The sequence below is a fragment of the Phyllostomus discolor genome, chromosome 5, assembly GCF_004126475.2.
Source record: "Phyllostomus discolor isolate MPI-MPIP mPhyDis1 chromosome 5, mPhyDis1.pri.v3, whole genome shotgun sequence".
Lineage (NCBI taxonomy): Eukaryota > Metazoa > Chordata > Mammalia > Chiroptera > Phyllostomidae > Phyllostomus > Phyllostomus discolor.
Genome location: NC_040907.2, coordinates 18,467,222 through 18,494,124, shown reverse-complemented (window position 1 = coordinate 18,494,124; position 26,903 = coordinate 18,467,222). Strand labels below are relative to the sequence as shown.

At 48.8% G+C, this 26,903-nt stretch overlaps 1 protein-coding gene across 4 annotated transcripts in view; it reads right to left on the bottom strand.

The window, feature by feature from the left end:
- The window catches only part of EPB41 (erythrocyte membrane protein band 4.1), a 166,235-nt gene extending 140,720 nt beyond the window's left edge, over window positions 1–25,515 (bottom strand). For 3 of the 4 annotated variants that reach the window (XM_028511607.2, XM_036025631.1, XM_028511608.2), the window contains exon 1: window positions 6,116–6,332. The gene's annotated coding sequence lies outside the window, so the exon portion shown is untranslated. Of the gene's footprint in view, window positions 1–6,115; window positions 6,333–25,368 lie in introns of those variants that run through there. The other variant, XM_036025637.1, reaches the window with a different exon arrangement.
- Window positions 25,516–26,903: the final 1,388 nt, after the last annotated feature.

Sequence of the window (26,903 nt, the reverse complement as noted above, 5' to 3'; positions counted from 1 at the left end):
TGCAAAGGGCTATATAGTTATGTAATACCATCAAAACTAGCAGGACTCTGCAAGTAGTAAGTTAGCAACAGTATCAATTCTCTGAATCATTAAAAAATATAAAAGGGCAAGAAACAGCAAGTGGGCGGTAGCAAAAAAAAGCCTTCACTTTAAGCTGCCTTCCATGTGTCCCCGGTGCACACTGAAATGGTTGGCAGGTAAAATCTGAGGGCTTAAATCCTTCGAGCTCTTGACAGCTCTGCCTGTGTCCATATGGTCAGAACCCCGCGGAGGGAGGGCGGAGGAGAGGGAGGGAATGAATTTCAGCAATCTGCACCAAGTGTATTATTAAGGTGAAACACTTTTCATTTGAATATATATAGAACATCAAATTGGTAAATTAAAATACACACTTAACATATCAATTAAAAATAACACTTCTTTATAAGATATTTGATTTTTATATTCAAAGATATACTGTTAAGCTAGCACTGTGTTAAAATGATTCTAATAGGGTTAGTTAATTTATGGAAGCATTAAGTAATGGCTAAACAGCCATTCATCACAAAGGAAGCTTGGCACAGTGCATCCATTCACAAATTACCAAAAGTGTACGTTTCTATTGCTCTTGTGGGTCGTAGACTTAAATTTAACTATTTCAAAATAACCCTATGCTTTAACGTTAAATCACTGAGAGTTTCTCACTCAAGATTTTTAATCATAATTTTTATGGCTCATTGTAGATATTACCAAAATATAATCCAAAAGTTTCTGAGTGAATATTAATGTAGACGGTATCTAAACCTCAGTCTGTGTTATGTCCAGTGCTGTAACTCAGGCATGTAGAGAGCCTGCTGAAAGGTGATTTGGATTAGGATTATTTTTGTAGGGGGTAGAAGGCATAAGAACAGTCAGGTTGCACTCATAAATCAGTTAAATACAGGAGTGTATGTTATACCCTGTGTTCTCTTATTTTTCCCACCTATTTCCCACAAAATTTCCCACAAAAGAAGTTGAGTGGAAATTTCTAATTGGGTGGAAGTGACCCAAAGAGCCTTCAGCCATGGATGGAAGAGAAGTAGCAGTTTAATAAACAATCATAGTTTAATCCATATGGATTTATCTTGGTGATAATTAGGAGATAACTACAAAATGAGAAATGGTCTTAAATAATAAAAAAATAAAATAAATAAGTACTGAAATAAACACGATGCCAGAGTGGCTCTGGAATTTCTAAACAGAAGAGATTTTTAGGGGTAGCACATATACTTAGGGGACTTTGGGAAAGCTGGTGAAGACTAGCAGTAGGGTATATTAAAGTCTCTCTAAGTCGTATCTTGAGTTGTATTGGTCACACCTATAGTATGTTGCTTTTCTTGGAAGTTAAAAAGAGCTAGCCAATTTATTTTTGAATACTTTAAGATGGGTACAATCCCATTTAAATAAAAATAATTGGCAAAAATAAGTATAAACAGATTTTTGATCATAATCAGATTTTCCCACTAGACTTTCTAGAACCAACATTTGAAGTAGTGTCAGTGAGGAAGTTAATTCTAAATAAGATCAACACTCAAAATAAAACATCAAGGTCTCCTTTCTAGCAACACCAATTTCTCAGTACTGTTCATAGCTATAATTTTTTCTTTATCCTTCTCACTGTGTATTCATTATATAGCAGCAAAGAAAATCAAAATACTAATCTAACCCAGTGTGTACACCAGAGTATTTGTTGCATTGCATTTTTCCAAACAAATTATGGCCCCACTCATAAAAAGGACACAGAATAAACCATCAGTGGCATGCCAACAAACTTAAATAGACAACTAACATACATATTTGAAATCTGGCTATTCTCTAACTAAAAGCCATTATAAATGCGATGAATCAATTACCTTCCCATAATTCTACATAAATAAGGCCCATAACTGATCAATTCATCATGTTATCTTTATTAAAAATTTTTAAAGTTTTGAAAAAAAAAGAAAAAAATTTTAAAGTTTCACCTTTGGGAGCAATATTCTGAGAAAAAAAGCAAAGTTGTTCATTAGAAAAAAGTTATTAGAATTATTATTGTTTAGCTCACAAATAAAATAAGGTGACTGATTCCATGCTTGAGCAATAAGGGGAAAACAATCCCTTTAAACGTAGCAGTGAATCTGCACATCAATCTGCATGTGACCAACCATGAATCTGATGGGACTTTTGGAAAAATACACCGGCGGCACTTGGGTTGGCCTGCTCCTTAGACAACAAGGAAACACACTGTGGTCTAAACGTACACACCTCTTGATTTCAGAACCAAATTCAGTTCCCGAGGGCCACTGCTATTCTAACGTTACAATACCAGATCATCAATATTAAGTTGGATTTGCGCATTCAGTATACAATGTAAGCAAGCCCGATCACTCACATCACAAATTACAGATGACGTATTTTAAATCACAGTCTACTGGTAAGCGTGTCACAGTACCTGCAGAGAATCCAAGAACCCCTTGACTGCTATTAGAAAACACATCTGACAAGCACAGCTGAAAGCTTTCTTAGGAACAGGAGGAAGGAACCCAAATAGCATTGTAAGCACGCTATCCCCCATAATATGAACTTGTTAAAAATTAAGAACGTTAGCTAAGGAATGAGCTGGAAGGCTAGCTCTGTAATTTGCAGAAATGTTCAATTCAAGCTGCACACAAGGAAACATCACACCGGTGAACTTTAAATGTGGGGCACAAACCTGACAAAACAGGAAAAATATGTAGGTCATATCTCAACGAAATACCACAACCATTTTTTTTCAGAGGCAACAGGAATCATTTAAAATCAGATATTAAGCCCTGGCTGGCGTAGCTCAGTGGATTGAGCTCGGGCTGGGAACCAAAGTGTCCCAGGTTCGATTCCCAGCCAGGGTACATGTCTGGGTCGCAGGCTATAACCCCCAGCAACCGCACATTGATGTCTCTCTCTCTATCTCTATCTCCCTCCCCTCTCTAAAAATAAATAAATAAAATATATTTTTAAAAAATCAGATATTAGAAGTGTTTCTCAAGGAAAAAAGGAGGTAAGGTGAAAGACTAAATATACAAAGAGGGAGATTTGTGTATTATTTTGTTAATATTATGTAAGTTATTATATCATGTTATTTTATGTATTTTGTTGAGGATAAGCCTACTTTATTTTTTTTAAAACTTCATTTCTGTTTTCTTTTTTTATAAAGACTTTATTTATTTATTTTTAGACAGGGAAGGGAGGGAGGGAGAGAGAGAAACATCAATGTGCAGTTGCTAGGGGCCATGGCCTACAACCCAGGCATGTGCCCTGACTGGGAATCGAACCTGCGATGCTTTGGATCGCAGCCTGCACTCAATCCACTGAGCTACGCCAGCCAGGGAGGATAAGCCTTCTTTAAAAGAACTCACCATATCTACAACTCACCTTGTAGGTTTACTCACTGTATCTACTGCTGTAATAAACATGATTTGATGTTTAGCAAACACCGAGGACCACCAAGAAAGAGAACGGAAGCCTAAGAGCTTTTCTTAACCTACCACCAACCACCATCCACCGTAAGGGCCACACATACTGATGCAGCACATAGGACTAAACTGTTTTAACAAACACCAGTTGAAGAAAATTCAACTGGCTGGCCCTACTAAGGAAGCTCCAAGAAAACTCAAAACAAAAAGTTCCTTCAAGTGCCTTCAACATAGGGAACTTTCCCCCACCCTTCAAATTACTAATATAGTTAACACTTTTAAGGTAAGAGAACTGAAACAGGTCAGGAGGAATATACATACATGACAAGCACAGATGAAACCAGGTGGCCAAACGACAGAGATGGGGAAGTATGGGTTATTGGTGAGCAGTTCTTTTTTGGTTGGAAAATACAAGTAATAAGAATACCTACAGAAACTGAGAATAAATTTGTGTTGTTTTAAGCAGCTGTCAAAAAGAATAGCCCTGACCAGTATAGCTCAGTTTGCTGGGTATCATCCTGCAAAGTGAGGGGTCACCGGTTGGATTCCTGGTCAGGACACATGCCTGGGTTGCAGGTTCAGTCCCCAGTCTGGGCACATGCCAGAGGCAGACAACTGATGTTTCTCTCTCACACTGATGTGTGTGTGTGTGTGTCTCCCTCTCTCTCTCTCTTTCTCTCCTTCCCTCCCCTTGTCTCTAAAAATAAATAAAATCTTTTTAAAAAATAAAAGGAGGATAAAGAAGGAAGTGCAGATTGGGATCACACTGTACAAGGACTTACCTATAAGACATTTGGTATAAAACACTGGTATAAATGTTGAGAGGACTTCGGTGAGGCCTAAAGCTTAAAAACATTTATTTCTAAGCCTAAATTCAACTATACAAGGGGGGGAAAGTATAGTTTTGTTACTAGAAGAGAAAAGAATCAGGTTAGCATGCTGAGCTTGGGTCTACCCAGCAAGTTCACTTTTAACAGTGGCAAAGATACTGTGCTTTGGTTTCCCCAGGGATATGAGTAATGCCTACCTTTATCTTAATTATAACCTGCTCACAGAAAGCACTCTGAATTAGCACCTTCATTCCAAGGCAATCTGATGTTCAGTCATTATACCCATATTTTTAATCTGTCATTTATTGAGTGCTTACTGTGTGCCAGATATGCTACTATATAGCCTACATGGGTTCTATTTATAACACTCCAAGAAACGATTTCATAAAACCAAAAATTGTACAGCTAACAAAGAACTTGTACATTTCCAATTTACAGAAAAGGAAAATGAAGAGTAGTTAAGTTTCCATTAAAAGTAAGGGCTAATGCTACACTCACAACATTGGGATGAAAAGAAATATACAAAGGAGACATATATATCATAAGTTATCATAAGACATATATATAAGATATCTTAAACATGTGTGTATATACTTAATTAAAAGGATCAAACCAACTAAAAATCTTGCCAGAACTGAGAATACTGAAAGCAGTAATGATGAACAACAGCCTTGAGTACATATCCTCAAGAGAGTATAAATGCACTATAATAATATCCAAGATACAAGACATAACAGTTTCTTGCAATTTTCCCTAAAAACAGAAAGAACAAAATAGCAGCTGTGAAATCACCCAGACTACTAAAAACAGCTCAGCATCTCTTAAAAAAAAAAAAGAAAAGACACACACACACACACACCACTATCTCCTAATCAGCAATACATGCCAAAAACCGACAAGTCTCTACAGACTAGTCATTTATGGTAGGTTACAGTTAGAGAAACAACAGAATGACACTCGCTATCATGTGGCCAGAAACCAATCCGTCAGCAATTTGTTTCACGTGAGATCACTTTCTCTCTCCAGAGAATGCCCGATGCTGGGAAGAACAAACCGGCTCTGGCAAAGCCCGCTCAGGAAGAATAGCCTGCTGATGAATCTTGGAGGGAGAGCCTCCATCCAGGCTCTCCACAGGTATTTAAAAAAAAAAAAAAAAGGCAGCCCAGCGAGCAGGAGGAAATACTTCCAAGGCGACAGATGCGCGAACTGAAAAAGGAGGTCACAATGCTGAGGGAAGAGATTTAACCCGCTGGTCAAGGGAACCGTGAAGACGAAGGGGGAGCGCGGTGGAGCCCTCCGGGCTGGCGAGTGGTTTAAACGATGCGGGCGGCTATGGCGGGAAGGCCTGCACGTCCTCGCAGGGCTCCGGCCCCCCTCGGCTGGTGCCCGACTTCTCCAGGCAGCCGGCTGCCTCGCCACGAAGAAAGCACTCTGCAGCTGCACCCCACACCTCCACCACCCGAAACCTGCGATTCTCCCCGCTAGCTTTCCTGCCAAGGCTCCTGCCCACAGTGCAGTGATTGACGGACCAGACCGCACTGGTTTCCCCGCGTCAAAAATAAACCCCAAGCCTAACTTCCAAACGCTCCCCCAGATCAGCCCCCCGCCTCTCTCCCCTCTGGCTCGCCGCTTCCCGGCTCCAGTCCCTTAGCCTCCGCTGTGCGAGGGCGGGACAGCCGGTGTCCCCGGCCAGGGCCTGCGGGGGGCTGGAGACAAAGAGGCTGCAGCAACGCTGCGGCCGCCAGGACGCCAGGACCGTCCCCTCGGGGACAGCTCCGTGCCCCGCCCCCGGTCCCCCCAGCAACCCGCTCCCGAGCCGCAGCCGTCCAGCCTCACCCGCGGCTCCCGGGCCCGGGGTCCTGCGCCCGCCCGCTGCTGCAGCTGTCGGATGAACAATGGCAGGAGGAGGCGCCGGCGTCCAGGGCTCCGGCCCTCTGCGACTCGCGGCCCGCGGCTGCAGGCGAGCTGACTGACTGACTAACCCACCGGCAGAGGGAGGGAGCAAGTGAGCACGCAGGAGGCTCCGCGGCGCACCCTCCCGCCTTCCCTCTGCGCGGCTAGGCCGGCCCGGCCCGCAGCCAGCCCGCCCGCCGGCACCCGCCCCTCCCACTCTGGTCGCCACAACATTGTAGTAAATTTCTATTGGACAGCGCCGGAGGGAAGGAGGGGGCCGGGCCCGCGGCCCCTCAGCCCATTGGATGAGGCCAAGTGGCTCCTCTGGTGCCCCAACCCCCCAAGGCGGGTAAGGATTGGAGAGCGAAGGAAAAAGAGGGGAAAAGGCTAGGGGGCTGGCCTCGTGTGTGCGTGTGCGCACGCGCAAGTCGAACCTGCTCTGGAGTCCGGGTGTTCCCAGCCCCTGCAGCACCCACGTGGGTAATGAGGCAGCTAGTGCCCGAGACGAAGGTGAGGCCCTTCCCACCCAGAGGAGGGCCAGGTAAGAGGCTGAGATTTGAAATCCTCAGAGAAAACGGAGGTTGCTGCCAGACTACTCCAGCCAACTGTACCCTAATGCACCTAGTGACTTCGGTTAAGTCATTCCGCTTTTCTGGACCTCAGTTTCCCTTTCTAGTAACCTGACCATCTCTAGATACCATTCTAACCTTGACATTCGATTAGACTTTACCTCTTCTGGCAGATGTATAAGGAATCGAAGTCTGAGATGGAGTGTTAGGGCCACACCAACATTTCAGCTGTCTTCTGGGTTGAATGATCTCCTAATACTGCCCTGGCACCCTCAGAATCACAAAAACCTAGCTGAACTCCGGATTGCTCTGACAATTGCCTATGTGCCTTAATTTGCTTTCAGATGTTTCAGAGGTCCCTTGACCCTTCTCATTCCCTGCCAAGTTGGTCCCTGAACAGGCTGGGGCCCCACAGAGCAGAAAGAAGGCTCTGTTTTAAGCATGCTCCCTAAAAAGTAAAACAGGTTCTGCTATTTTCATTTTAGAGAAAAAGAAACCCAAGCAGAGAGACTTAGATTTGCCAGGGTAAGAAGCCAGGCAATCTGACATCAGAGCCTGTATGTGCCAGCTACATTGTCTCTCCATATCTAATCACAGCCCTCACGGCTCAGCTCAGCCTCTAGAAACAAACTACCTAGGTTCAGTTACCAGACTCTAGCCCTCCCTAATTGTTATGCCTTCTCTGTGCCTGTTTTGGACTCCATAAAAGGGGATGATAATAATTTCTACCTCGTAAGAGTTATTGTAGGAATTAAATAAGTTAAAATGTGTAAAGGTCTTTGAACAGTGCCTAGGTCATAGTAAAGGCTACGTATGTGTTATTATTACTGCTATTTGAAGACTAAAATAAGGACTGAGAGGTGTGGAGCTGGCTAACATAATAATAATAATATATTTGTTAAGCACTCAATTGTTGTCAGCACTGAACTGAGCACATTATATGAATTATCTGTTTGAAATATCCTGAGAACCCCTAGAGGACCACCTGATCACCCTAGCTAAAACTGCCTCCACTCACACTCCCTTGCCCTGCTCTTATTTTGCTTCATAGCACTTACCTCTGCCTGACTCTGCTATATATGCATTATTTATTTGTTGTCTCTCTCAATAGGCTGCTGCAGTGTAGACCCATTAGAATGCAAGCTCCAGGAGGGCAGGGACTTTGTCCTTCTTCATCTCATGAACAAGTTATTTTATGTATAAGGAAGTGAAGGCTTATAAGGTCAGATGATTTGGCCAAAGTCATTCTGTATACTAGGGGTTAAGCCCCTCTTCTTAAATGCTCTGGTTCCCTGTCTCAGGTCCTCCAGTTCAGCTGTGCTTTTGTTTGGGGGAGTCCTAGCCCTACCACCTCTGTGCCTCAGAGGCTTCCTACACCACCAAATTCAGATGTATAAAAACCAATATTCTCGACACTACGAAGCGCTAGACAATGACACATCATATTAAAGAGACTTGGTCGGATGCATGGAGTGGATAGTATTTAACAAACACCACCCTGAAAAAAAGCAGGTGGTCTCAGGCTAGCAGGAAATGGCCAGTACAGGCAGGTGTACACCACTCTTAAATTCAGAATGCTATGCAACACCACACCAGGAACTGTTAGCACAGGTTTTAGAATCTGAAGGATTTAAGTTCTAGTTCTGGGTTTTCATTCTTAGCCTGAAGATGAAAGAGCTTTGTAAACTGTAAAGTACCATCCACACAAGGGGGATTTTTTTGTTATTAATTAGGTACACACCATCACCTGTTAAGTTAAATGCCCAGTCCCTAAGTATAGCTGGACCCAATGCATAATTGTTGGGGGTGGGGGGTGAGTAATGCCCGATCTGAAGGCAGAGAAATTGCCCTTATTCATATGCCCTTCTGTCCTCTCAAAGGAGGCCTCTCAAAAGAGACCTCTGCAAACCAGACATTGAGTCCCAGCTCGCCCCGCGGAGGCTGCCACTGGGTACCAAGGTTAAAGATCTCACGCACCATCTCTGAAGCCAATCACCTAGACGGAAACTCAGTTCCCTGCCCTTCCTGCTCCATGCTCACATCTGGGTGGCGGCTGTGCCATGCTCCAAGCCCCAGGACGGGATCTCTAGGGGCCATCTCTATCCCGCCTGCCAGCTGAGCCTGCCGCTATCTCCCCCAACCACCCCTCCTGTTCCTTCCTAGGGAATACAGGCCCTGCTAGCTGCCTGTCAGCCCCTGGAGCAGTCAAGGCCACTAAGGAAAAAAACAAAGAAAAAAAGATGGCATGAAAGGGTCCTAATCCTCCCCCAATGCAAACTGAGCTCCAGCAAAGCAAACACCAGCTGCATGGATGAGGGTGAAATTAGATGGTGAAATTAGGTGGTGACCAGAGGAGGGAGCCTGGGAGGGTAGATGGGACCTCCAATGACCTGGAAGAGATGAGACTGAAAGAAAGTGGGGGTAGAGTGGGGGCACAGTTGGAGTCTGAGCCATTCCCAAATCTGGGACGGAGGCGGATTAGGGACACAGCTGGCCTGACAGCCCAACGATAGGCTCATAGAAAATATTTGTCTGTTGGGAGGGATGGCAAGAGATGAAGAGGGCTTTGAAAAGCTGGGCCCACCAGCAAAGTGCTCCCAACAGCCACAGTTGAATAAAAACCAGTCCTGGCACCAAAAGCGCATGAAGAGCAGAGCTTTCCATCGTGCCCATGGTCATGACATTGCAGTCATTTTAGACCTTTTAAACGCAAATGCTAAATCAAACAAGCTGTAACAAGGCAGAAAAATTTCTGTTCATGCAGTGGTATGCCTTTCTAGGGGGTTATTTTTAGTAGTAGGACTTGAATTGCTCATAGAAAATATATAGTTACATTAAAAGAAAAAAATTACCATAAAGCCATCAGTCACAAATAATCATTGATATTTTGGTGGGAGATTTCCCTTCAAGTACCTTTTCTTGCAGATAATTTTTTCTTTATAAGTATATGCATATATATAATTATCATATGAAATTGCTGATTTTATAGGTTAAAATGATCAAGTATCAGAAAATTACATATGGTTCAACCTAATGCTTTTTACATTTTAGATCATATTTTTTCAGAACCAACTTTTTTCACTTAAGCATATATTATGACTTTTACATCACCATATTTAACAGAGCCCTGTTATAGTATTATAATAATAAGTGTGTATTCCATAATTTAGTTAAACCTAAATGTTGGACATTTAGGTCATTTCCCATTTTTTTTGCTCTAATATGATACCTGGCAAACATCCTTTTATCTAAATCATACCCATGATTATTTTTCTAGGATGTATGGATGACAGCATGTTTTTTCTGTTCTTTTCCAGCACTGTGAAACAATTTGTTTCACTGAACACATAAAGCCATAAAACAAATCTCAAAAACATGAAGGAATTAGACTGTTGCCGCACACGAGGCCGCCTGTTCTGCTGAGATGAAGGCGAAAGAACTCACAGGCCACGGGAACACCGTCTGAAAACACAGCCTGTTTCAGCCTCTTTGACACAATGCATTTTGCTTACAAAGTTACATTAAGATCTGTCATGAAGAGTTTTCTGTGCACAGTAAAAGCAAAAAACTAAATGTAAGTAAAATATATACATTAGAATTGACGCCTGATGTCCTTTCTGCTGTGGGGACACTCCAAAAACCCAGGGCGGAAGGGAAGGCAGTTGACGCCTTTTACGAAGAGGCCTGTTGAAGCGGTTCTGAGGCGTTCCTTCCGGCCTCTAGATTCACAAAATGTCAGGACTGGACAGGACCTTAGCGATCAGCAAGACCAAGCACTAACTTTTAAACAGTTTGAGAAATGGGTCCACAAACCAGGAGGGACTTGCGCAGGGTCACACAGTACAGAGGTTGCAAGCCTAAACTTGAACCCAAGTCTTCCAACCTCTACTACAGGACTCTGTTCACTGCCCTCTTCTAAGTTCAGTTACATTTCCCTTCCAAAGCTGGAGGCGAGGCCAAATTCTGCAGCCATAAAACTCAGGAATGTCTGAGCTGGAAGGGACTTGAGAGGTAACTGATTATTAAAAAATAATGACAACTACATTTATTAGGTGTTTACTATGTGTCTGGCACATACTAAATACTTCATATGCATTATTGCATTCACCTTGTATTGGGTTGGCCAAAAAGTCCGTATAATTTTTTCTGTAAAATAAAAGACACATTTTTCACTTTCAGCAATAACTTTATTGATTTGGATATTTTGAGTATGTTGGCTATCTCCGGCTATTGGATTCTAGTGGGTAGAGGCCAGGGGTGCTGCTAAACATCTTCCAATGCATAAGACAGCCCCACAGCAAATAATTATTTGGCCAAAAGATCAATAGTACCAAGAAACTTCACAAACTACTTTTGACACATTCGATCAGTCACAGCACCTTCTCTTTTTTTGTGTTTCAGTTCCGTTTTACCTTTCTTGAAATAATAAAGCATAATATGCCAAAAATGTTGTGTATCTTCTTCCATTTTCAGTATTAAAATGGCTGCACAAAAAATTCACCAATTTTGATACATTGTTTTAAATGTACACTGATATGACAGCTGTCACAATACAATCTAACAAAACTGTTTGAAATGAAGTTAAAGACAACTAACAGCACTTCCAGAGCCATCGCACGGCAAAAACTATTTGAACTTTTTGGCCAACCCGACAGTACCGCTGCAAGATATTATTAGTTTCAACTACGGTTAAAGAAACTACAGCCTAGAAATGTTAGGTGATTTGCCTAAAAGGCACACAGCTTAAACTAGATCTGGGTGCTGCCACTGTCCTCTTCCCCACACTGCTTACATACCGCTCTCAGAAAAGCAATCCGGAAATGATGTGAATGAGCATCATCACATCTGTCCTGGCCTTGGCCAGGCTGCTCAGCTGGCTAGAGCATCACCCCCATACACCAAGGGTGCAGGTTTGATCGTTAGTCGGGGCACATACAAGAATCAACCAATGAATGGTTAATAAGCAGAATAACAAATTGATGTCTCTTTCTCTCTGTCTCTCAGTTAAAAAAAAAAAAAAAAAAAAAGCTGTCCCTTGACCCCAAGGAAAATCTGTCATGACTGCTTCTGATTGTAGCCCCGAGACATTCAAGGAGGGACGCAAGCATCTGGCCTCTCATGACCCTCCCACCCCTTCCCTCACCAGCTGGAATGAGCCTAATGACCCTGATCCAGCAAAGCCTCCAGCTCACTCAAGCTTAACCAACTAATTCCCTCTCCCTATGGCAGGGAACCCTCTCGGCTAGTGAATTTCCCAAGAAACACAGGGATAGGCTCAGTGCCATCAGCTAGTGGAGCCCTTTCTAAAACGGGTCAAGTCAGCCTGGCCCGCCCCTGGGAGAGGGCAGAGAAGGAGGAATAGGGAAGAGGGGGCATTGGGCAGCCAGAAACAGCCCAGCTTTGACTCGCCCCAAGATCCTCCAAAGCTGCTGTGGCGGGACAGTCCCTGAGCTGCCGTCTAGCATTGAACTTGTCTCAATTTCTTAGCCTTCCAGAGTCTGGGAGGGCTTCAGTGGGGAAGACAGAGACAAGTGACTGCAGCTAACTTCCAGCCTTAGCTCTGCCAAAAGTTCGCCGTGTGACCCTGGGCAAGTCACTTACCCTCTGTCTTGGATTGGGCTGCCACAGCAAAACACCGCAGACTGAGTGGCTTAAGCAACAGAAATTTACTTTCTCCCAGTTCTGAGGGCTGGAAGTCCAAGAGCAGGATCGCAGGCTGGCTGGGTTCTGATGAAGGCTCTCTTCCTGGCGTGTAGGCGGCTGCCTGCTCTCTGTGTCCTTACGTGGCAGAGAGAGCGAGCTCTCTGGTGTGGCTTCTTATAAGGGTACCAATCCCATCACCAGGGATGCTCCCTTATGTCCTCATCTAATCCTAATTACCCCCAAGAGATAATTGCCTGCATCTCCACCATGGTCATTATAAGATGACCAGCAAAGGTGTATAGAACACTCACTGTGTGCCTAGGTACCTGACCTGCACCCTCCTATTTGGCTCTCACAACAACCTTATGGAGTGGGCACCATTTTAACTCCATTCTATAGCTTTGGAAGCTGAAGTCAGAGAAGTGGAGCAGCTTGCCCCATGATAAACATTTAGAAATGGGCGTAGCTGGGAAGCCAGGTGTGTCTGACTCCGGAAGTCTGTCCTCTGCCAACTACACTACCCTGCCTCTCTTTCCCAAGGAAGCCAAGGAGGTGTCTTTACCTCTATTTGACAGATGAAAAAGCTGAGACCCAGAAAGAGGTAGTGGTCTGTGGGCCTAAGGTGACCCAACAACTCAGCAGCTAAGCAGGGATTTGAACCAGGCTCCTGAGTCTTATACCCAGGGTCATTTCCCCCACCCCTACTACCTGAATCCTGAGCATCGGAAAATGCCCCTCTCTGCTGGACACTGGGAAACTCTACACCTAGCCCCCCCAGGGGCACAGGGAGCCCCCTCTATTTAGGAGTGTTGGGGAGAAACTTGGCAGAATAATGCCCCAGGGAAGAGAGCAGCTGAGCTGATTATTCAAGTGTCCCTAGCTGGGGGTACCTCCATCTGGCTGTCCCCCAGCCAGGGGCCCTGGGAAGGGGGCAGTTACAGAGGAAGCTGCTCTGGGCCTGGGCCTCAGTGGCTGGTGCAGCTCTCCGCTGCGATTTCTGCTTTCTGGCGGAAAACAAAAGCTGGATCCTCTGAACCTAAGTGCTAATTACCAATAATGACATAATAACCATTGTGGGCCCAACAGCCATAACAGCCTCAACTAGAAATACCGCATAGCTGGGGCTCAGGAACAAAACGCTTGGGCACTCGAACTGAAACTGATGCCCTGGCAGGGAACGTCAGGAGCAAAAGGGCTTCAGGGTTGACCCAGCCGAAGTCTTATCTGACAGATGGAGAGGGTGATGCCCACTCGTGCAGTTGCTAATTGAGAATCTCCTGTGTGCTGAGCACAGTGCTAGACCCAGAGAGGAAAAGCTTTATTTATTTATTAATCCATCCCACAAATATTTACTGAGTGCCTGCTACGAACCACGCACTGTTCTAGGAACAGGGAATATAACACTGAACGAGACAATCAAAAATCACTGTTATCACTGAGCTTACATTCCAGTCAGGGGAGGCAAACAATACACAAATATTCAATAAAATATAGTGCTGCGGGGGAAATAAGCCAGGACGGAGGACAGGGAGTATTGGCGTTGCGGCAGGAAAGAGTGTTACAATATCAAATAGGCTAGTCAGGAAGGGCTTTACTGAGAAGGGGGCAAAAACAAAAAAATTAAGAAGATGAGAGAACAGTCACAGCAGTATTTGGAGGTAGAGTCTTCCGGGCTGAAGGACCAGCAAGTGCAAAGGTCCTGGGGCAGAAGTGTGCCTGGAGCACTCAAGGACTTCCCTGACATCATACCTCTGGTCATTAACAGACCTGGGAGAGGACAGGAATCAGTCTGATCACCCACTGTGCACTTGAACTCTCTCAAGCCTTACAACAATTCTGGAGGTAAGGATTATGCTCCCTACTCCACCATTTTACAGTGGAGGGAGTGAAGCCCAAAGAAAAAAAGTAACTGATCCCACATCCAACAGCTAGAATAGGCGGGCCTGTTTCGCTCCAGCTTCCTCCAGCCTCCCTGCTCCTCTTCTCTGCGTCCCGTCCATCCAAATCCAAAATATTTGCTGAGCGAATGAACGGTAAGGAATAAATCCTGCACATGTCTTAACCCCACCCTCGCGACGCACTGTTTTCTGACTGGCCTTGACTGATTTCTTCTTCTTGTCTCCACTCAATCATGAGTAATGACAATAGTTCCAAAGTGCCAGCTGTACACTGAGAACTCTCCCCAAATTATCTAATTCAGCCTGTAAGTAATCCTAGGAGAAGGTGCTAATATTTTTTTCCCATTTTATAAGTGAAAAAAAACCGAAAGCTCACTGAGATGAAACAACTCGCTAGAGGTCCCCCAGCTGGCAAGTGGTGGGGCTGGGATTGAAATGAGATCTGTCGGCTCCCAAATCCCTTTTTTTATCCCATAATATTAGTAGAAACCTCTGACATCAATCCGTCCCCTTCCTTTTATAGATCAGAAAACAAACGCAGTGGCATTTGATCAGAGAAGCCTGCAGAAGGGAACTGTCCTCGTGTGGCTTCTGGAAGAGAGATGGTGCGGGCGCGGAGCCAGCAGGACAGAGATCATCTGGGGGCAGGGGCCAAAATCAGGCCGAGGGTGAGGCTAGAGTGCTCCAGCCAACCAGGGGAGGGGGAATTTGGGGTAGGGATGGGGGGAGATGCTGCGCCTCCGGCTTTCAAAACCGGTCTATTGGGTGTCATTTGTTCAACAAGAGACTGTATCAAAATTCCAAGTCTCTAGGCTGGAAAGGTGAGGGCAGAGAAGACTCTTAGAGGCAGCAATTACAAAAGCAATAACACTAGCTACCCACCACTGAGGACTCACAGAGCTGAGCACTGGACTGCGCTGTACCTGCATTGGCCAGCCCTCACAGTAAAGTCAGCCCCTTCTACAGCAGAGAAAACTGAGGCTCAGAGAAATACAGTGGCCACCGCCCAGGTCAGTCATCGTATCGCACCCATTCATAGGATGGTGCAGAAAAGAGTCCAGAGACCTCGGTTCCTGCCTCGTGACCTTGTACCATTAGCTACCTGCTCTGATCTGAGGTTCTGCGTCTGTCCCAAAAAGGACTTGGTCGCCAGCCTCTGCTGTAGAATCCAGGAGGCTCAGGGATCCAGGTCTGCCCAGACTATGGGGTCTCCCACGGATACAGGACTTCTCCCAACCATGCAGAAAAAAAGGCCTGATTACCAGCGTCCAGGGAGAAAAAAAATAAAACTACATTTTTTTCAAAGTGTTTGTCCCTTTTTCAAGACTGCTGCTGGCTTTGGCCTCTAGCGAGGGAGAAGCTTCTAGGGTGGGGAGCTGGGAGGAGCCCAGGCCTCAAGACTGAGTGTCCTTGGGCCTGCAGCCAGGGGCAGGAGAGAGTGGGCTGGCAGTGGGCCAGGCCCCCTCTGGAGATTTGGGCTTGTTTCTTAATCCCTTCCTTCCTTTGTGGGCCAGATCAGGCTGCCAAAAGAGGCAGGGGAAGCGGTGGGTGGGACCGAGGGGACAGAGCAGTTCAAATCCTGATGAAATAATCCTTTCTGCGGGTGTCCGTTCTGTGTGCAAGGCCCCTTGTGGGGGTTATCTTACTGAAGCCTCCACCCCTCCCTGGGAGGAAGGCCTGCGGTCCCCATGTCCCCAAGGTGGAAACTAAGGTTCAGACGGGACTGCAGGCCACATTACTTCTAAGCGGCAGCGGGTGGGGAGTCCAGGTGTTGACTTGTGAGAGAGGCAGCCTCTGGGTTTGACTAGGGTCAGGATGAGAGAGGAACACGGCGAGGAGGCGGGCGAGGAGCAGGGTGGGAAGGGCCCTGGCAGTCTCAGTGAGAACAGGCAGCTGTGAGGACACAGCAGGGAGAGGGTAGCAAGTGAGCATCTGCAAAGTGACTGAGTGTCTGCAAAGCCCAGCTTGGTCGGGCCCTGCCTCCCTGTCTAGCCTCACTCCCTCTGCCACCTCCCTCTCCCCCACGCCCTCGCCACACCCAACTACAGAATTCACGTCCCTGAGCACATTACGTGGGTTCAAGCCTTCACATATGCTGTTCCCTATGCCTAGAAATTTGTTCCCCCCACCACCCACCTAGAGAGCTCTTATCCATCCTTCAAATTCCAGGTTAGATATCTCTCCACCTGATGCCTAGAAAGAGTTAACTACCCGCCGTGCTGGCCTTGCTCGGGAGTGTTTCATGCTGACTGAGAAGGAGGAACCCCATCTGAGTCATCGTGCACCCCCAAAATACACGGTCAGTGTTCATTAAATTATTGTTGTCTCTAATTAGACTTTATCACTGAATCTTTCAGGCAGGCAAAGCAGGCTTTCTTATATTTGCTTTCAAGGGAGGGAAAGGAAGGCAAGAGAGAGGGTGACTTCAGAGGTCACACAGACATTCGGTGACACTGGCAGCACTAGAAGCCAGGGCTTCTCTGTACCACACAGCCCCTGTGTGACCCCTTCCCCAAAGAGCTGTCCTTGCTGCCAGACCTGCCACTATCACCACGAGGGACCCCCCCAAGGCAGGAGTCGGGGGTGTGAGCCCTGGTGACCAGGGGCCTTGCCCAGTGTCCAGCCCAGACATAGGTACTCCTGGGGGAACTGAGGCAGAAGATGGCAAGGAGCAGACAGGTGGCTTCCCCCGCCCCAACCCAGCTCTGGTTCCTCCTCCCACCATGTCCCTCGGCCAGAGACCCCGGCAGACCCCAACATCCTCCAGACCCCAAGATCTCACTCACCTCTTTCCTCACCTACCTGCCCACTGCGAACCGCTATCACATCCCTCTGGCTCTGCCTCCTAAACAGACCTCACATACACCCCACCGCTCCCCACCCCACAGCACAATCCTCGCCCCATATCTCAGCAGCTCTCACCTGGAGATTTGCCTCCATCCCTCCCCTCCTGTTCATCCTCCACATCAATTGATCCTCCCAGAATACAAGCCCGACCATGTCCTTCCCCTGCTTAAAATCCAATGGCTCCCCATTGCCCCCAGGTCAAGTCCCTCAATGCTCCTGAGCCTGGCGCTTCAGCCCCATTGCCCAGAGTGCAGGTCACAGCTCCACAGGTCAGCAGGGCAGTTCCTGCAACGAGGAGCGCCGCTTCTGCTGGGCTTTGCCGGAGAGGGTATGCACAGTTCACACTGCAGTGCATCGGTCCAGGTGGAGTTGGCGGTTTCTGTGCCTTTCTCCCCAAAACTAGACTCTGAGCTCCTGGGGAGGTAGGGGGCAGAGACAACACAGATTCATCTCTGTGTCCCCTGCCCTGTGACAGAGTGGGTATTAGTGAAAGCAGATGACACAAAGCAGGTGGCTAGGCGACTAGATGACCTTTCAAGAGGTCTCCTCCCTCCCTTCACCTGACAGGTTGGTGCCTTTCAGAACCCGTCAGACCAGGTTGCTCCCTGCCTGTCTCCAGCAGACCCCTCCCAGACGTGGTCCCCACTGTCCCAGAAGGGATATCTTTATAATCCCAAAATTATACTCATAATTATACCTATAATAATAACACTAATGACTATCATTGATTAGTCACCATGTGGCTCATACGCATTATTAATCCTCAAAAGAACTCTCCAGGATCTAGAAAATAGGTGGGTTTTTTTATTATCCCCATTTTACAGGGAAGGAAATGAAGGTTCCAAGAGGTTAAGTATCTTGCCCAAGGTCACAAAAGAAGGAAGCAACAGATGCGGAATTCAAAGCCAGGTCTGTCTGACTCGGCCGCTATGGTGTCTGGCTTTCTCCTGCTTTCAGTTGTCTTTCTCTTCAAAACTCTCAGAGCAGCAGGCCTGGGAGGAGATGCTGCGTGTGTGTGTGTGTGTGTGTGTGTGTGTGTGTGTGAATGTATCCACTCAGCAAAATTTCAGCAGTTCCCGCTGGCCCAGTGCTGAGCATTGCTGATGAGCAGAGATGACTCAAACACAGCCTCTGTCTCCTTGGGGGAGACAGGAGAGTCTCACACTAAGAACGTGGGCTTTGGGGTGAGCAGACTCGAGACTGAGCCCCAGCCCCACCCTGTATAACTATGTGACTCTGGGTAACTCACTTGGTTTACTCAGCACCAGTGCCCTCCTCCATAAAGTGGGGATCGTAATGCCCAAGTCCCCGGGAGGACTAGATGAGATAACGTATCTGAAACAGCATAAACAGCCAGCCCAGCATGTAAGACATATCCAATAAATGGCAATAATACGTATGATGATTAGAGACTCTCTGGATCCCTAGGCTGTGATGGGATTAACTCTCCAGGGCTCTCTCCCTGGAGCCTCCTCAGCCAGACCTGAAGAGTAATCACAGCGTTAATGCCTAACCCACCCAGTTTCTCATTAAATAATTCTTCAAGGGAAGTGTCCCTTATTAAGCCTGCTTTGTAGATGAGGCAATGGAGGCCCAGAGTAGGTGGGTTACTGAACTGAGTCACACAGCGAAAGAACGGCCATGCCGGGACTTCCACTGAGCTACTTGTGCACCAGGCAGAGCCCGGCCCTATCCCAGGGCCCTGACCAGGCTGCTGAGGAGTGTGGGGCTCCCGCCTCCTAGATTCTAGCCCCAGCTAGGTGAGCACTTAAAAGGAGGAGAAAAGAGCCAAAAAGAGGGGCACTTTACTTGGTCCCCTCCCAAAATGAGCCCAGGGCTGAGAGGAAACCACCAATGATCACACAGGCCCTGGGCTGGGCACTTCTCCTTGGCTCCTCCCCATGCCCGTGCAGGGGAAGCGTTATGACGTACAGTCACAGATGAGGTCTCTGAGATTCAGGGAAGTTAAAGATCTGTCCAAGGTCACAGAGTGAGGGACGTGGAAGCACTGGGAGGCACAGCCTCTCCTCACCCCTCCCATCTTCAGCCCCAACCCTCCCTCTCTTCTAAGGAAACCCAGAGGCCCTGCCACGCCCTCCCCCGTCCTAAGCAGAGGCCCTGACAGGCCTGGGCCCCTCGCTGCCGGCTGATGGACGCGGTACTCGGCCCCACACTCATTCAGAGGGCCCAGAGCTCACTTCACAGCACTCTGCCCCTCAGCCCCAAGAACTCAGTCTAGTGAGCAAAGAGGAAACTCATATTCACGAGCCCTTACAATGCTGGGCACTCGATATCTGTTAGTTTTTTAATCCAGTACAAAGAACACAGATAGGCATAGTGACACTGAATGAACAAATAGGTTCATTCAGAAATATTCATTGAGCACCTACTACCTGCCACTATATCCTCGGTGCTAGGGATACAGCCGTGAACAGTTGAACAAAAATCCCTGCCCTCGTGGGCATTGCATGAAGAAAAGAACAAACATGCCTGTGTCCGGTAGAAGCTAATATTCCCACTTTACAGATGAGAAACTGAGATGCAAGATGCACCCAGCTACAAGTGGCAGAATAAGGTTTTTATTCCAGACCAGTCTGGCCCCGAAGACCTTTGCATCCTATTGTGGGACCCCAAAATCACAGCAGTGTGTTGAGCATCTGGAGTGAAGTCAGCGGGTTGTGGTAGGACCCAAGGTCACAGAAACTCTCTGTCCTTCCACCCCCACCCCGGGCTTCCCTTCACTCCTTGGAGTGGCCCCAGAGCCACGGGACATGCATCAGAATCGAGCCCACAGGGCAGCCATTTAGCCAACCCAGTACTCACCCAGAAGAAGCCATCGGGGTCGTGCAGCCAATCAGGAGAAGCCGTGGAGCCATCGCCGCAGTGGCACATGGAAGCAAAGGACAGCAGTGAGACACAAGCCACCAACAAACTCTGTGGGGGCCCCTCTTGGGCCTGGGCCTGGGCCAGGGGTGAAACTCTGCCCTCCCTCCGCCTCTGCTGGGCCTCTGCTGGGGCAGATAGCCCCTTAGTCAGCAGTCTGATCATGTGATAATCCACCCTGAGCTCATCAGGACTCCCAGGACGCAGCCCACTGGAGGCAGCGGGATCCCTATGGACAAATACTAACTGAGCACCTACTGTGTGCCAGGTGTTGGGGCTCAGCACAAAGAAAACAGACACGATCCTTGCCCTCAGGGAGCCTACAGTGCAGTGAGGACACAGTCATATAGCACTAACTGATTGCAGCTGTGCTGAATGCTCCAAGGAGGAAACCTACGAGTTGGGGTTCAAACCCTGGCCCTACCAGTCACTAGCCCTGTGACATTGGACCTATTTCTTAACTCCTCTGTGACTCAGTTATCGTCTGTACAATGAGGACAGCATCAGTACCAACCTCCAGGGGTGTTGTGAGGGTTAAATGAGTGAATATACGAGGCAGGACCTCCCAAAAAACAGAATTGATTTATTAAAAAAGTGTGTATTTATTCTCACGTGTTTAAACTTCAGTCACCTTCAAAGTACTCTCCATTTGATGCAATACACTTATCAAGACATTTTTTCTCTGCTCAAAATAGTTTTGACTCGTCGATTTGGATGCCTTTTATTGCTTCTGCTGTTTTTTTTTGTTTCACCACCTCTATATCAGTTTCCCTTTGAGGACTTTTTTCATCCCGGGGGAAAAAGTTGCTGGGGGTAAGATTGGGTAATAGGGGAGGTGGAGCATAGGGGCCATGCCGTTTCGGTCAAAAACTGCTGAACACTCAGCACGGTGTGGGTTGGTGCACTCATAAACTACCCATCGTGAAATGGGCAAATGCATTGAAAGAGTCTTAAAAAAAATGTCACTGACACCGAATGCAGCCTCTCACTACAACACCAGCTGGTACACTATGATACAGATGTACACTCACCTAGCGGGGAAAGCCTGTACTACAAGGGGCTCAGCTCACCCTCCAGAAGATAATTCTGGGGGTGGGGGGTTGGGTCCCTTCTCATACATAAAACATTTTGCACAATGTGTGGCACACACTGAACTGTCCATTCGTGTTAGCTACTATTGCTCCAGGGGGCTGTAGGCATGGGTTTTAGAGGGACCTAGAAGGGGTCAGGCCACCACCTGCCTGACAAGGCAAGGGTTAAAGGAGACAATGGGTGGTGAAGCTCTGAGCCCAGGGCCTGGCTCATGGTAACTATTCAATAAATGGTGGTGGCATTCTTAGAGCTGTTCTCCACACTTAACCAGCATAAAGCATCTCAGCAGAGGCGCTATCAGAAGTGCCCTCTGCCCCCGATCACACACCCAGAACTGCAGCTTTGCACTGAAAAATACCCCGCACCCACATTCTCACCTGATTCTACAAATGCCTGATCTCCTCTGACCTTCACAATAACCCAGGAAGTGGACAAAGGAGAAACTATGATTACTCCCATTTTACAGACGATGGCAGTGAGAAGGGACTCACTCCTCTGTGTATTTCCGGCCTAGTTACATGGTCCAGCCAGGATTCCAGCTGGCATCTGCCTGGATTTTGCTCTGCAGGTCCTCCCTTGCTCCTTTCCTGCAGCCTCTGCAACACCAGCTGCACAGCCCCAGACAAGCCTTGGAACCTCTCCAACTCCAGGCCCTTCATCTGAAACAGCTGCCAACCCAGGATCCGAGCTGTCCCCGACCCAACTCTTCCTCCACGGGCTCACGCACTGCTACCCCAACCCCACCTCTAACCTTTCACCCCATCGTTGACTTCAGTCATGAACCCATGAACCCAGAAATGTCTGCACTCAACTACTAAAATTCAAGTTTTTCAGATGAAGATACTGAAGTCCCAAGTTGGCCACATAGCCAAGGTTGCCTTTCGGTGTCCAGCTTTTGCACTTGAGCAGTGGTCAAGTGCAGCTGGCTGTCTGGGGAAACTTCCGGTGGGGCTCTGACCCTCAGGATGCTCCTTCTGCTCCTTCCCCCATACCAGGCACAACTGGGCATTGGCACGGCCTGTGCCCCAGCTCCCGCCTGAATACACCAGCACTCCAAGCTTACCCAGCAGGGGTCAGGCAGGTTCCAGAAGTTAAGGGGTAGGCAATATGGACACAGGTAAGGGTGAGTACCTGTAGAATGGAGGCTCCCCCTTTTAGTGAGTCTGGCCTTTGAAGTCAGACAGACCTAGGTTCAAATCCCAGCCCAGCCACTTCCTAGCTGTGTGACTTTGGTCAAGTCGACTCACCTCCCTGATGCCTGTGAAATAAAGATAATTCCTATTCCCTCACGAGGTTGTAAGGATGACATTAGTTAATGCTACATAGTAAAGGCTTAGCACAGAGTTCCATGTATAGTAAGTATGGCTATCATTACGCTCAGAGAATGTAGGCCAAGAAAAGGACTTGGGGGCACACCACACTCAACCTTGCCCTTGCCCTTGCCCTGTACTGTCCACTGCCCCTTATGTGGGTGAGGTAGGGGCTGGACTAAGTCCCAAAACACATACTGGAGACTGGAGCAATGGGTGCTGGAAGACTGTTAGAGACTCCAGGCTCATCTCCCCCTCATTTCCCAGAAAGAGAAACTGAAACCCAGGGAGAAAAGTAATTGGCCCACGGACTATAAGGGAGTAAAACCCTGCCTCCTTTCATAAACATCCGAATCTTAGGACCTGGGGAAATTCTGAATGCCCCCCACCCCAGGGACTACCATAAAGATTCACTCTGTTAGCTCCTAGCAAATTTCGGTCCACCATAGTCTGTATGGTGAGCCCTCCATGGGTCTCCTGTTTAGCTCTGTGGCTAGGAAACCTATACACGGCACACAGTAGGTACTCAAGAAAGGCTTAGGGTATAAGCCTATGAAGTTTCTCTCTGGTTCCATGGCTTTGCTCAGGCTCTCCCTCCAGGGGTTTCTCCGTGTTATCTCTCTTCAGTCACTTCCACCCTGGCCTCTGTCTCACCCCGCAGCCCAGGTCCCATAAACTGGGCCCAACCCCACCCAGCAGAGTTCTGGGCCTCCAGAGGCCTGTACAGTGTCAGCACCTTCGCAGCCAGACTGGGATGTTCCTGCTCAGCACAGCTAGCCGGGCTCCTGGCCAGGATCCACTCTGCAGAGGGGGTGCTGGCCCTGCCCTGGCAGAGGCCCCACCCCCACTGGCCTGGTGGGTGGCGCAGCCTGGGAGCCCTGGGAGCTTCTATCAGCACCCCTGGGGCCTGCAGAAGGGAGGCCAGCCTGGTTGAGGCAGCACAGGGATGGGCTGATCAGCAGACAGACAGGTGTGGGCTTCCTTGCCTCACTGAGTATCACCTACACACCCAGGTGCTCCACCTGCATCCCACATTGCTGAGACCTGGCAGGCCCTGCCTGGCTCTGCTGTAAACACAGAGGAAACCTCGGGGCTTCTGCACTCCATTCCCTCCTTAAAACACCTCCACTGGCCTGCTCCCAGACCAGCTACCACTCTGGTCCTGCACACTCATTCCTTCATTTGATTCTGCTAATGCCTGTGAGACCCAGATTATTGACTAAGAAAAAACCCGGGACTCAGAGAGGTGAACCGACTCATGCCACAACATCACACAGCAAGGAAATGGCAGGTCCAAGATTCGAACCCAGTTCTGCTGTATGAAAAGCCTACAGGGCACAGGATGTCCCTACTCTCCCTCTTCTCCACTTCCTACAGCTTCTGGATCCCCTTCCTCCCAAAACTTCTACCTCTTCCCCCATTCCTAGTCAGAATTAACAATTCCCATCTCATGACTACTATTACACCTTGTTTACCTGCCCAACAGACGCAGGGTACAGGAGTTATTTCTGAGGTGTCTGTCTCTGACACACAGAGAGGCCTTGAAGGCAGAGAGTGATCCCAGTAGGTGGTCCTTAGACCTGATGGTCTGTAACTTCTATCTCCACCGGCCCCTTCCCCCCACCCCACACAAAAGTCCTCTGGCCTCCTGCTGTTGATCTCCCCATCCCCCGCCTCCTGTCAAGCCCAGCCTCCAGGCCTGTAACTGGGGTGAAGGTGGGGAGCTCTGAAGGTAGGGAGCTCGCTGAATCCTCAGGGGCCCTGTGCTGGTGCTCTGGCCCCACCCTCTCCCCTTTGGTAGCTGGGGATCTGACCCAGACCTGACACCAGGCGGTTCTCACGGGGACTCCCAGCTGCCCTAAGCATCAGCTCCAACCAGGCGCTCCCCAAGCCGCCTCCTTCTGGAGAAAAGGGCTCCAGAAACACACAAGGGGAACACTGCCTAAAGTCAGCCACTCCCTCCCAAGTGAAGCTGTGGGCCTAGCAATAACATCCCCCAAACCTCCCGGGATAGTTCTCCCCTCCCCGCTTCTGGAGCAAACTGGGCTGGGGTCTGTCTGGACGACTCCCCGCCTCCAACTTGTCGGAGGCGAGAACTGTTCTACCCCTAAGAAGTGGGGTCTACCAGAAAGTGTAGGCTAGGACAAGAAAACTCTAGTAGAAAAACAGGGGACAGGAACAGGGAGAGACTGGGGACAGGGCTGCACAGAGACCAGAGATGAGAGACACCGGGAATCGGGGAATGAGAGCACGCAGGAATCTGAGACCGACAGAGAGGCTGGGGAGAGACCAGAGACAGAGGGAAGTCCCCTAGACCAAGCCTGGAAGGGCGCGTGCAGGGCAGTGCCGGCGCCCCAGCTCGCGGTCCCGCAGTCCGGAAACTCAAAGTCAGTTACGTAAGGACCGGAGCGGGGCGCCGGGACCGGGGCTCCGGGCCCGGGTGCCCCGTCCCGGTGGGCGACTCCCGCACTCCCGTGGGCTCCTTCCCGCGCCACGGAGGATCCAACAAGAGCATGCGGGGCGGTCAGGGCGGGGTTGGGAGGAGGGGACCTTCGGCTGCACCACTCCGCAGAGGCGCGGGCCGGCGGGAACCAAACCCAGGACCCCCGCCCAGGCAGGCCCGAGACACGCTGGGACCGTCAGCCGCAGGAGTCCAGCTCCGGACCCGAGCTCCCGGTCCTCCTCTTCTGTCGCCAGTGCCCCTCTCCGCACCCAGAACTTCGAAATGCCTAAGACCCTCTGGACCCCTACTTCAGATCTTGGAACCCGAGGCCCCTAGACACCCCCCCCAACACACACACACACACACACATACACAGACGCGCGCGCTCCTGACCCTTACACTCAGTTCTCTCCAGTACCGGGACGGCCTGGGCCCTTGGGAGTCGGTCCATCTGGTCTCCTCCCGTCCCTCCCGGGGACCCGGGGAAGCTCCGCGGGTGGTCCAGGCTCACCTGTGCCGGACGGGGCGAGGAACTGGCCGGGCCAGGCCGGGCCGGGCCGCGTTCTCGCTGTCCGCCGTTCTCTCCCTTTAAGAGGTTCCTGCCACTTTGCCCGGCTGGGGGCCTCCACCTGCACTGACAGGGCAACTCTGGCTGAGGCCCCGCCCCAAACTCGGGAGGCCTTCTGATTGGCGCGAGCAACTGCCAATCGGCGGGGCGATGGAGCGGACTGGACGGAGGAGTGCAAGCGTAGCAACCGGGAAGGGGCGGGGGCTGCAGGTGCGGCAGAACCCGAACGCCTAGCCCAGGGCAGCTGCATGTTAACCTCAGAGGTTCAGGGGAGGGTTGAGCAGGAAGCTACTGGATTGGCTAGTATTGTCTCTGACGTCATGTGCAAAAGTATGATGCAATTTGCCATGTGGTGCTGCCCCTAAGGGCAAAAAGGGAGGTAGGAGGGTAGTTGTCATAGGGAACCTAAGGAAGTGACCTTGGCGAGACACCTCGATCACCTGCCCACCATTTCATCCTGTGTGACCTTGAGCAAGTCACTTCTCTGAATCTGAGTTTCCTCACCTATAAACCTCACCATGTCTTCCTGAGATTAGCAATATGGCAAGCATAGCTCTGGCACACAGTAGGAGACTTTCAGTGAATGCAGGTTCTGGTTCCTCTCATTCCCATCTTGCACTCTTCTCCGAGACGTTCTCCTCTTGCTGGTCCATCTCAGTGCTAGAAGGGGCTTGTATAGTCAGGGATCCAAGTCTCCTCACCTCTACCTCACTTCAGAACTGTGCTCACATAACCTGAGTGGCAGGAAACTCACCACCTTCCAGGATGGCCTCATTCATGTCAAAACCGCCCTGGAGACTGCAAAAGCTCTTCCTAAAATTAAGGCCAAATCTGCCCTCTATGATTTCTGCCCACAGAGAACAAACCTGGTCCTTCTTCTATGTAAAGGTATCATAGAATCACAGGATATTTCAGGTCAGAGAGCCATGGAGAGCTTACCACTCTTCTGTGTGAATGGGAAAAACCGAGGCCCACCATGGGCAAGTGACATCCTACGGTTCAGTGGTCTTTCTGTTAAATGGGCTCTGGAATCAGGCTGCCTGGGTCTCAGTCTTGCACGCTGCCACTCGCTAACTGTGCATTATTTGGGGTGAGCTACTAACCCTCTGCAAGCCAGTTTCCTCCTCTATAAAATGGGGTTAATAAAAGTATATTCATCAAAGGTTGTTGTGAGAATTAAATGAAATAATCCATGTAAAGTACTGGGAATAAATGCCAGTCTCAGGGTAAGCATCCGAAAAATGGTTAGCATTTATTATGATTACTGATGTTAAGGTTATATCAAGATCATAAGTTCATGTATTGCCCCACTCCCACCCTCAAATTTGCTGAAGCCTCCTCTGATTCAGGTCTTATTTGAGGGCCCAGGACCCTGGTCCCCGCCTTCAAGAAGCTCACAGGGTCACAGAGGAAGATCTGACTGAGCCCCCAGATCCGAGGGACGCTTTCTGATATAAGTGGGTGGGCTCCAACACATC